The sequence below is a fragment of the Poecile atricapillus genome, chromosome 4 (assembly GCF_030490865.1).
Source record: "Poecile atricapillus isolate bPoeAtr1 chromosome 4, bPoeAtr1.hap1, whole genome shotgun sequence".
Taxonomy (NCBI): Eukaryota; Metazoa; Chordata; class Aves; order Passeriformes; family Paridae; genus Poecile; species Poecile atricapillus.
The window spans coordinates 73,803,746-73,814,966 of NC_081252.1; the positions used below are offsets into that span (position 1 = coordinate 73,803,746).

An 11,221-nucleotide genomic window follows, 5' to 3' on the forward strand; every position below is an offset into this window, starting at 1 on the left:
GGCATATTCCTTCTCCTCAGAGTCTGAGGAAACCTTGCTCTCTACATAAGAGAGCAATTCATTACACGTCCACCTTTCAAACATTCCTAATATTGGCCAAATGAGATGGGGTCTCAGTTCCTGCCCACCCCAAACCTCGGCACAATAGTAGATCATTTTTGCCTTGGACTTCTTTTTCTCTCAGGGCAATTTTCTCAATATTTTAACAACCAACCTAAAAGGACTTTCTGGTGGGATGTCTAACAATTCCTTCGTTTCTATGGAAGGATTCTTCTTATCTACTGGCTTTTGTATTTTACTCTTTCTCTGTCCCATGGTGAAAAAGGGAGTCTTACCTGTTTCTCTGCGTTGTGTTTGTGTTTTGAGAGACAAAAGTCTGCTAATACTCACCTTCGCGGTTTGCTGTACCGGGGTCTTTCTTAGCGCTTTGATCTCTCCTCCGGACCTCTCCTTGGGCCCTGATTGCTAGAAGAGTTTACTCATTCCCGAGCTCTACTGGACGTCCTCTTCCTCTTCCAGCCCTTTGTGATCGGTCCCCCAGAGCACCCCTTTGGCCCCAGGCTTTACAAACGCGTAGAGAGAGCCCTCTCACACCGATTCGCTTCCTCCGTGGCCGGCCAATTCCCTCGCGGGAGGATGGAACCGCGGCTTTGGAGTCCGCTCTCGCTCCGTGATCAGATCACGTCTCACACACGCTTGCCCAATCACCAGCTCAACCTCGCAGTACTTACAGCAATTTTCTTGCGAGGATGTCTTTGTGCACAACTGACTTTTTATGAGCTACCAAGCCGCGGCTTCTCTTCCCGAGCTCTTCCTGGATCCGTATTTTCTCTTTTATTGTGGTTTTTACCTCAGCCTAAATTTGGTTCGGGTGTCGGAGTGAACTGCGGAGGTTCTCGGCTTCCCAGGCCGCTGAAATCAGCGGGGGTACCCCCCTGGATAGCGAGGTTCTCCCACAGTTTTTCCGATCCGAGTCACGGCACCAATCTGTTATAAATGCAAAGGCAATTTTGGGATAAAATCAAAGAGAAATTTATTAAAAAACAATAATAAACAGAAACAGCGATAAAAACCCACAATAAAAAGAACAGCGCAGCGCTGGGTGGACAGGGGTCTACACCAGAGGTATAGGTTTCCCAAATCCACGTCTGAGCATCCTCAGGATTGGGGTTTTATAGGATTTTTAAGTCCTCAGGCCAAAATTCCAGGCAAGTTCCATTCACCAAGTGTCCTTGATTGTCCAGTGAATGGATTTCCTGACCTAGAATGATGACATTATTTTGTGTCCGGCCAGAATCTCCTCTCATGCAAAGGAGACTCTGTGTATTGCAAAGTTAAGTTTTTCATGACAGGGTGGTGGAATCCGGGTTGGTGCCGATGGAAATCTTGGCGGAGTCTCCCCCTTTGTTTCCAGTGATTGTATCTCCAACACTAGTCTGACAGGTGGGGGATTCAGGACTCGCAGAGGATACTTTTTCTGAGGCTTGTCTTTGTCGACTTTGATTGTTTCACAACTGATGTCTGCAGAGACGTTGGTCAGGTCCGGAGTTGGGTTCCTCCCCCGAGCTAGTCCTTTTGTTGTCTTTGATGGCTCCCATCCTGCCTATTTTCCGAGTTAATGTCTCTTATCTGGGTGTTGGCTACAATCTTTTTCTTTCGGAGAAGAGCTCCCAGCCAGGTTTGGGAGGAGGATTTCTTTCTTTTTACATACACATCTTTGGTTTTTATTATTTTAACATATACATCTTATTTATATATCTTTTCGAATTTTTACTTACACATAATTTATTACACTTCTGTCGCCTGAAATCCCACACCTCGGCCAGGAAGGAAACGTGCGGAACAAAGAAACGCCAGCATCAATCAGCTCTGGAGCTCGGGGCTTGGCTGAGGAACCTCTCCCCAAAGCCACGTACCCACCTCCCACAGCCCTGCCTGGAGCCGGGCTGGCTGCTCCGGCTCAGCCCGCACATTGCAGGGAGAGGGAAATAATCCCTCCTTTCTTTTCCAGCCATCAGGAATGCACCACACCTGGTGCCCCTCGGGGAGTGTTTGCTGTCCCGGCGGGCGCCAAGGCCCGATTGTTTGCCCGGAGATTTTTTTTTTAATTTTTTTTTTTTTTTTAAATGAAATATTATTATTAAAAGCTAATTTGGGCCCCTGAGAGCGTGGAGGGGAAGGCAAAGCTCTTGGCTGGCACTGAGGAATGTCAACAGGCTGGGGTTGGGTTTGGCTGGTCCCAAAGCCCTCCTGGGCTGCAGGAGATGAGTTTGTCTGGGCTCTGCTGGAAAACAGACTTGTTTTTTTGGGGATTTGGGGATTACCCACCCCAAACACGTGCAGGAGGCACATCCACCCCTTCAGCCGCCAGATCAGGTTTTGAAATACCTCATCCTAGTCCCCAGATCAGCTCCCATTCCGTGCACAATCCCTTGGGAGGCTGCAGGGCAGCCTGGCAGAGGGGAAACTGAGGCTAAGGAACCTGCCAAGGACGGCACAGTGCCAGTAGCAGGGAACAAAACACACTAAAAACTTTCCATTTGGGACTCAACAGCTCTAAAACCACTCCAGCATGTTGGGGACACCCTGATCCCCAAAGAGAGCAAGCCCTGGGGCTTGGAAAAGCACCGGGAGGGAGGAAGAGTGGGGCAGGCGGGAGGAAGAGCACAGCAGGTCGGAGGAGGGAGCAGAACAAACTCCTGCCGTGCAGCGGCTGGCTGGGCACCAGCTCGGCAGCAGTGATTTATTATTTACATTTCTGGAGGAGCTGGGAGAACATCAGGGTCTCCCTGAGCCTGGCACGAGCTTTATGGGCTGTGCTCAGCCCGCTCCTGGAGACGGCTGTTTGTGTCCTCGCTGAGCTGCGGAGGGTGGAGGTGTGGATTTTCCTAGCAGAGACCTTTGGAGGAACGTGTTTGTTGGAGGAAAGAGAGATTTGAGCCAAGAACAGGTCCTGGTCTTTCCAGAGCCCCCCTCCCCTGGGCAGGGACCACCAGGGACCCCCTGCTCTGGGCAGGAGAGCCATGGGGAGCAGGGGCCCGCGGGGATGGAGCTCTGCCCGTCTCATCCCAGCATCCCTGATGATTTTGGGGGATGTTTTCATCCTCTCCTTTCTGCCCTGCTGGCTCTGAGCCACCTTCAGGATCCATTCCAGCCGATCCTCACAACGGGAACAGCCTTTCCTGCCTTCCCATCCCACACTTTGAAAGGTGATGTGCACACAGCCTGGCTGAAACAAACACCAATGTGTCCCCGTGCCCTGTTCCTGTTCCCTGTCCCTGTCCCTGGTCCCTGTCTCTGTCCCCTGTCCCTGGTCCCTGTCCCCTGTCCCTGGTCTCTGTCCCCTGTCCCCTGTTCCTGTCCCCTGTCCCTGGTCCCTGTCTCTGTCCCCTGTCCCTGGTCTCTGTCCCCTGTGCCCTGTCCCCTGTTCCTTGTCCCTGTTCTCTGTCCCCTGTCCCCTGTCCCTGTCCCCTGTCCCTGTCCTCCATCCCCTGTCCCCTTTGCCCTGTTCCTGTCCTCCATCCCCTGTCCCCTGTCCCCTGTGCCCTGTCCCCTGCCCCATCCCCTGTTCCCTGTCCCCTGTCCCTGTTCCCTGTGCCTGTTCCCTGTCCCCTGTCCCCTGTCCCTGTCCCTGTCCCCTGTCCCCTGTCCCTGTCCCTGTCCCCTGGCCATTCCTGGCAGTGCTGGAGGCAGGGACTGCACTGCAGGGCAATGTCTGAGGTGAGGCAGCCGCTCCTGCCATCCCAACATCTCCTCTGGGATGTCTTGGCTGCTCCTCCAAGAGCTTGCCAAGGGCAGAGCCGGGGATGTAATGAAGGCAGCGGCCCATGGGGAGAGGAAGGAGCCTGTGCTAGATCAGCTGATATAATTAGAAAGCGGGGACAAGGAGATGAGCTCCTGTGCCCGAAAGCTGGGCTGTCTTTCCCAGCTCCAGCAGCTGGGCTAATAAAAGCTCCGACCTCCCCCTGTGCATCATCTCCAGCCTGGGGGCACTGCCATGGCCAGGAGAGCGGGAGGAGCTCCCACATTCCAGCCTTTCCAGGGATGGGGCATCCACAGCCACTCTGGGCCACAGCCACCACCATCACCTTGGCCACCTGGTGACCTCTCAACCCCTCACCTGGGCCCACGGGGACTGGGGTCTGTCCCTCAAAACCACTCTCCAAGTTGACTTTGCCAACCAGCTCCATGTCCAGGTTGTGTTTCCTCATGTTTTGGTTCAGGTAAGAACCCCCAAATGGCCCCAAAATGGCCCCAAAATGACGACCTGTGTGCAAAACCCTCGGGCCAGGCCCTCTGGTGATGGTGGGGAGGTGGTGGATTTGTATGGGAACATCTCCACCAAATGAGATGACAGACTGGGAGAGCTTGGAGAAGAGAAAACTCTCAGGACACCTTCCAGCACCTTCCAGTGCCTAAAAGGCCTCCAACAGAGCTGGAGAGGGACTTAGATGGGATATTTGGAAAAAATTCCTCCCTGGGAGGGTGGGGTGGCCCTGGAACAGAAGCTGTGGCTGCCCCTGGATCCTGGAAGTGTCCAAGGCCAGGCTGGACAGGGCTTGGAGCCACCTGGGACACTGGAATGTGTCCCTGCCCATGGCAGACAAGATGGTTTTAAGGTCCATCCCAATCCAGACCATTCTATGAAATCCCAACCCCACAAGGCAGAGTTTCCCCATGGAAGAAGGAATTTCCAACCATCTGCAAACCCAGCTGGTCTCCTCTGGCAGCACCGACCCCTCCAGCAGCCCCCAACACCTCCAAACTGCCCTCGCAGCAAGGATTCAATAGGATTTAGCAGCAGGGAAACCCTGGATATTTGGGCAGTGCAGAACACACCTGGGCAGGCTGGGACAAGCAATATTCCTGCTGGATTTCTGGGACACATCCAGCTCCTTAGGAGAGGATGGAATGGACCCTTCTCAGGGCTGGAGGGAAGGGAACGTGGAGAACCAGAGAACCGGGCTCTACAACAACGAGGCACCTTGAAATCCTGAGCCTACAGAGAAGGTCAGTCCTGGGGGTGTTTAGGAGTGATTTAGGTGCAGGATGAGACCCAGCCTGGTGCACTGGGCTCCTTCTCACCTCCCAAAATAAATAAAATAATAAATATAATAAATATTTAAAATAAATCCCCCCATCCCATCCTGCTCCCGACTTCTCCCTGGCAGCCAAGGATCTGTTGGACATCACAAACCTTCCCAGCAGGGAGCCAACTCCCTCCAGTGCTGGACAGACAGTCAGCCACTGCTTATCCCAGGTTTTCATTCCTGGTTTGGATCATTATTTTTATTACTGGTGCTGGGCTTCCAAAGGAAAACATATCTTTGGGCCACATACCAAGGGATTTGGTTAATTCGTCACCCGCAGACGCACAGATATTTATTTAAAAGCGCCTCTTGTTATGTTACTTGGCAACTTCCGAGCCCGTGTGTTTCTCCAGCTGATAAATATTTGTGAGGTTGGTTGTGTGAAGAGCAGCATGTGTTAATGATCTGATTGCCTTTTTCCCGGGCTCCCTGCAAAGGGAACGGGCTCTGCTGCCCATGGGTGGAAAAGGACCTGGAGGTGCTGGGCAGCAGGGACTGGATGTGAGCCCAGGTGTGCTCAGGTGGGCAAGAGGCCACTGGCACCTGGCTTGTGGCAGCTCTGGGGTGGCAGCAGGGCCAGGGCAGTGCCCGTCCCCTGTGCTGGCACTGCTGGGGCACCTCCAGTGCTGGGGGTGCTTTTGGGCCCCTCCCAACAAGAAAGAGCTGGAGGGGCTGGAGTGTGTCCAGAGAAGGGAACGGAGCTGGGGAAGGGTCTGGAGCCCCAGGAGGGGCTGAGGGAGCTGGAAAGGGGCTCAGCCTGGAGAAAAGGAGGCTCAGGGGGCCCTTCTGGCTCTGCACAACTCCCTGCCAGGAGGGGACAGCCGGGGGGGTCGGGCTGTGCTGCCAGGGAACAGGGACAGGAGGAGAGGGAACAGCTCAGGCTGGGCCAGGGGAGGCTCAGGGTGGACACCTGGAAGAGTTTTTTCATGGAAGGGGTTGCTAAGCACTGGAAAGGGCTTTCCAGGGAGGTGGTGGAGTCACAATCCCTGGAATTACCCAAGGAAGGATGGGATGTGGCATTCAGTGCTGTGGTTTAGTTGGGGTGGTGGGTGGAGGTGTTTGGTCAGAAGTTGGTACTCGATGATCCCAGAGATGTTTTCCAACCTGAATGAGTCTGGGATTCTGGGATTACACCTGTCTAACCCTGGAGCACCCTGCTGCCTCTGGAGCATCTCGCTGGCCTCTGATCAGGACTTGGCCCTGAAGGAAAGAGAGGCTCATAATGGGCTCAAAGCTCATCCTTCTGCCCCAGGAGCCACATAAAGCCAGCAGGACCCACATCTTCATGGCAAAACTCCCCCGGTTTTGTGAGATAGAAACTCAGCCAAAATCCCTGCAAACCTGATTCCCAGCCTTGCAGGAATTCCTGCAGCTCCTGCACGGCTCAAGGGGACTTTCAGCTCCCTCTGCCAGGACAGCTCTTGGCTCCAGCCAAACCTGGATCATAAGGCAGGAGCCATCCCAATCTCCTGAGAGCTGCCTTAGCAGTTATCCTTGCTTTCCTTGCTGTTTAGGGAGCTCCATGGACCTTCTTCCCACCCATGGTGGGGCTCATCCCGTTCCTTTCCCCCTTGGAGGTGCCCAGGGCTGTGGGGTGATGGAAGAGCTGAGTTTTGGGTGCTTTGGGGAACCACCTGGATTACTGCAGGATCTCAAGGTGCTTGGCCCACCACCACCTCCTCCAGGATGAAGCATCACAGCCCACCCACGGCTCCCAGTGCCGCCGTGTCCTGCAGGAACCGTGGAATCCTGGAATGGTTTGGGATGAAAGGGACCAGGGACGCCACTCCCCAGAGCAGCTTCCTTGGAAAGGGCTCCCACAACCAGAGGATGAATCCAGGGCTCCAGCATGGCTTTACCCATGGAGCAGAGGTGTGGGGCAGCCAGAGGGGTTGGGGGGTCCCTGCCTGCTCCCCAACCCCGAGGGCAGGGATGTCTGGGCTCCTGGCCTCGTGCCTCCATCTCACTTTCAGATCCCTCAAATAATAACCGTGTTTGCCAGCTCCTGTGACAGGAATGACTAATGGGAAAGATCCTCTGTGAAGGGAAACAAGAAATCTCCTTGTTTCACCCTTTGTTTGCTGGATTTCTCTGACAGCCCCGGGCATGGCTCAGTTCCCCTTCGGGAGAAAGCAGATTTTAACCCCTTCAACAGCTCCAGCAACACCCTCTTAACTCTTAACCTTCCCCGTCGGGATATAACTCCCTTCAGGAACTTTTTCGCAGCCAGTTTATCCACATTCCTGCTCCATCCACATGGAGTTATCACGCAGCGAGTGCCTCCGACTGCTGATGCAACGTGGTTTTCACAGTGCATGTGGAAAACACCCTCCCCATCTGCCTGGCTTTTTGCAAGTCAGGGGACCCGGCTTTCTGCCTCTTTTCCCGTTTTTCCTCGGGATGGGTGATGAAAGGTGCCCTTCCCACGGTGGTGGAGAAAGCAGGGGATGCCCAGGGCTGATGCTGCAGCCCCCAGGGAAGGGGGGCTCTCCCAGTCCCACCTCTTGTAGGACGAGCTGCTGCTCTCTCCCAGATGTCCACAGCCCGATGTTGGACTTTCAGACCCTGTTTTTAGATCTGAGGGGGCTGGGAGCTGATCCCTTGGGACGCCAGCCCGGTGACCCGGCAAGGAAGAGTTTGAGGAGGAGGGGAGACATGAAGCCACACAGGCACCGCGCCGCTTTTTAAATGCCCACCCCTGCTCCGAGGAGCCAGCGGGGACAATTTCAGCCCTTCCACACTTTCCTCCTCTTCCCTGTTGCCATCCCAAGGCCGGCACTCGGGACAAGGTTCCCTCTCCCCTTTGCTTGAGCCCGGACACGGCAGGCAGGGAATCACACCACTCCGGCATTTCCACGCCTGTTTGCAGCCCCGTTCGCCTCCCAGCCTTTGCAGAAAATAAATTCCCCAGCCAGGCTGAACTCGGATGACAGCATCGCTGCTATATTTAGCCGCGGCAGATCGCCGCTCCAAGCGGGGCCACACATAAACAAACCCCCGGCGCACGGAGAGGGCACGGCCGGGGGAGCGCTGCGGGATGGAGCAGCCCCCCGGTCCTGCCTGCCCCAAACTGGGGGTGCCCTGCGTTCCCTGTCCGTGCCAGCACCTCCCCGGAGGGCTCAGCGAGGGCGCAGTCCCCCGGAGCAGGCTGGAGGATGAAGGATGTGCTGGAGGGCGCTGGAAGCAGAGCGTGGAGAGCTGAGGGAGTTGCCAAAGGTTATCGCACGGGGCAAGTGGCATCCCCCGGCTGGGACTGGAGCCGCTGGCTCCCAGCTGGAATTCAGCAAGCTGTCGACATTCTCCCCACCTCCTCCCGTGGACTGTGCTGTGGGGCAGAAAATGCCAGAAAAATGCCCCGCTGCAGCCGTGCCCGCCCTTCCCAGCTCCGCTGCACATCTCCCTGCAGCCTTTCCTGCCTGCTCCTCTCCCTGCCCGACCCTCGGCCGTGGCGCCTGGAGCCCCACGGGGATCCACGGGGTGTGGAGCAGAGGGAAGAGGTTGTGGATGTGCAGCAGGGTCCGTGCCTGGCTCACTGACAGGCCTTGTCCTCCTTCCCCAGCTCCCCGCGTGGGGAAGAGGATGGGGATGCTCGGGGTGCTCCAGGGGATGCTCGGGGTGCTCCAGGGGATGCTGGGGGTGCTCCAGGGGATGCTCGGGGTGCTCCAGGGGATGCTGGGGGTGCTCCAGGGGATGCTCGGGGTGCTCCAGGGGATGCTCGGGGTGCTCCAGGGGATGCTCGGGGTGCTCCAGGGGATGCTCGGGGGTGCTCCAGGGGATGCTCGGGGTGTTCCAGGGGATGTTCGGGGGTGCTCCAGGGGATGCTGGGGGTGCTCCAGGGGATGTTTGGGGGTGCTCCAGGGGATGCTCGGGGTGTTCCAGGGGATGCTCGGGAGTGTTCCAGGGGATGCTGGGGGTGCTCCATGGGATGCTCGGGAGTGTTCAAGGGGATGCTCGGGGTGCTCCAGGGGATGCTTGGGGTGATCCAGGGGATGCTGGGGGTGATCCAGGGGATGCTGGGGGTGCTCCAGGGGATGCTTGGGAGTGTTCCAGGGGATGCTGGGGGTGCTCCAGGGGATGCTCGGGGTGTTCCATGGGATGCTCGGGGTGCTCCAGGGGATGCTGGGGATGTTCAGGGGATGCTCGGGAGTGTTCCAGGGGATGCTGGGGGTGTTCAGGGGATGCTCGGGGGCTGCTTAGCGGGGGAATGCTCAGAGGGTACTCAAGGAATGCCCAGGGGGGTGCCCAGGAGGGTGTGGAGCATCCAGCAGCCCAATACCCTCCTCTGAAGCAGAGGGTTCATCTGGCCTGGGGGGCCGCTGGCAGCCACAGGTCGCCAGGCTCTCGCCTCGGCTCCGAGGAGGGGACGGGGCTGCAAAGAAGGTCCGGGCTCCCCCCGGGCACACCCAGAGCCGCGGATGGGGCTCTGTGCTGCAGTGCAGCAGCTCCAGCCCCGCTCTCTCCCGGGGAGGTGGCAGAGGGGATGCCCACCTTCACCTTCCCTTCATGGCAGCGCCAGCTCCGCCTGCTCCAAACCCGGCTCTGCCGGGCCAGCGAGCGGGATTTGCGGTCGGGAGGAGCAGCAGCCCTGTCCTGTGCTGCTGGGGATGGAGCCCGTGCAGCCGGGACCCCCGGGCAGGGGGTGGGCGTGCAGCCCTGCCCGGGGGCCGCGATGGGCGAGCGGGGAACGCTCGATCCCCTCCAAGCCGGGGAGGCACCGCTGCCTCCTCGGGTGATGTCCCAAGCGGGGATCCCCGTGCCGGGGCGGGCAGGAAAAGCTGGATGCCCGAGGAGTCCTCGCAAAGCCGGGGAGGCATCGGCGCCTCCCGGGGTGAAGCCCGAGGCGGGGAGCCCCCATGTCGTGACGTCCCCCCACGTCCTCCCTCCCTCCTTCCCTCCCCACCGCCGCTGCTGGGCGAGGGCCACCCAGCACCGAGGCAGATGACATAATTCCCAGCAACTGCACGTTAATCACTCGGCCGCCAGCAAGCTCCTCGCCGTGAATCCAACCCCCAGCCCCAGCCACCGCTCCCCTCCCTGACATCACTGCCAAAGAAATAAGGAAATAAATAAAAGAGGATGAGGAAAAGGTGACGAGGGGGAAATAGCCTGGCGCTGGCACTGGCACACAGGTCTGCACCCCCCACCCCCGCCGCTCCTCCCCGCCTCGCACTCTATTTTTGGGTGCTGTCACATCCCAATGGCCCCGCGGGGCCAAATCCAGGCAGCTGCGACTTTAGGCACAAACACGGCTCCCTCCCCTCCATCACACCCGAAATCGGCGCTGGCGGCCCATCCTCCACCCCACCCCCCTCCCCAAAATCCTCCCCTCCCCCTCCCCAAATTACATCTGGGTGGGTGGTTCAGGCGAGCCAAGCTCCAGCATCAGGTCCCCCCCACCTCGCCCTCCGTGCACCCCACCTCTCTCCACCCCCAAGAGACCCCCCCCTCTCTTACCCCCCACCCCATCCCACCTCCCCCCCTCTCCCAGCACCGCTTCCCAGTTCCTCCCAGTCGCTTCCCAGCGCGATCCTTACTCTTGGCGGGGATGCTGGGGCTGCGCCGGTGCCCGGCGGCGGTGGCAGCGATGCGCAGGAGCGGGCAGGGATCGGGCAGCGATCAGGGACCGCAGCCGGGCGGCCGCTCCCGTCCGAGGGGTCTCATCTCATTTTGTCCTGTGTCACCAACACACGCACACACACACACACACCACACACACACATTCGCAGCCACGTTTCCCCCCCCTTCTTGCGGCAAACGGCGGCCAGCCCCGACCCCACCCCCTGTCACAGCAGCAGCCTAACAGCGAGGGCCGGGAGGATGGAGGAGGATCTGCTCGCCTTCCCTTTAACTCTTCCCTCGCCACCCCCCAGGACAGGGCTCTGTCCCCGTGGAGCTGGCTGGGGATGCTGGGGCGCTGCTTGGAGCTCCCTCACCTTGTGGCCTTCCCCCACAGAGCCCCGGGGCAGGGGATTTTTGGGGTCCGCTGGTTCCCCCGCAGCCTCATCGCCCTCGTGCCCCCCCAAAAAAGAGCCCTGGAATAGAGCTGAGCTCTGCCATGGCTCCAGGGGGTGTCTCGGGGGCACGGCTGGGGTGTGAGGGGCACGGGCAGCCCCAGGGTGACAGACAAGGCT

At 58.3% G+C, this 11,221-nt stretch overlaps 1 protein-coding gene across 2 annotated transcripts in view; it reads right to left on the bottom strand.

The window, feature by feature from the left end:
• Window positions 1–10,822, bottom strand: part of LZTS3 (leucine zipper tumor suppressor family member 3) — a 58,356-nt gene extending 47,534 nt beyond the window's left edge. For both annotated transcript variants that reach the window (XM_058838383.1, XM_058838381.1), the window contains exon 1: window positions 10,625–10,822. The gene's annotated coding sequence lies outside the window, so the exon portion shown is untranslated. The remainder of the gene's footprint in view (window positions 1–10,624) is intronic.
• Between the last annotated feature and the right edge of the window lie 399 nt (window positions 10,823–11,221).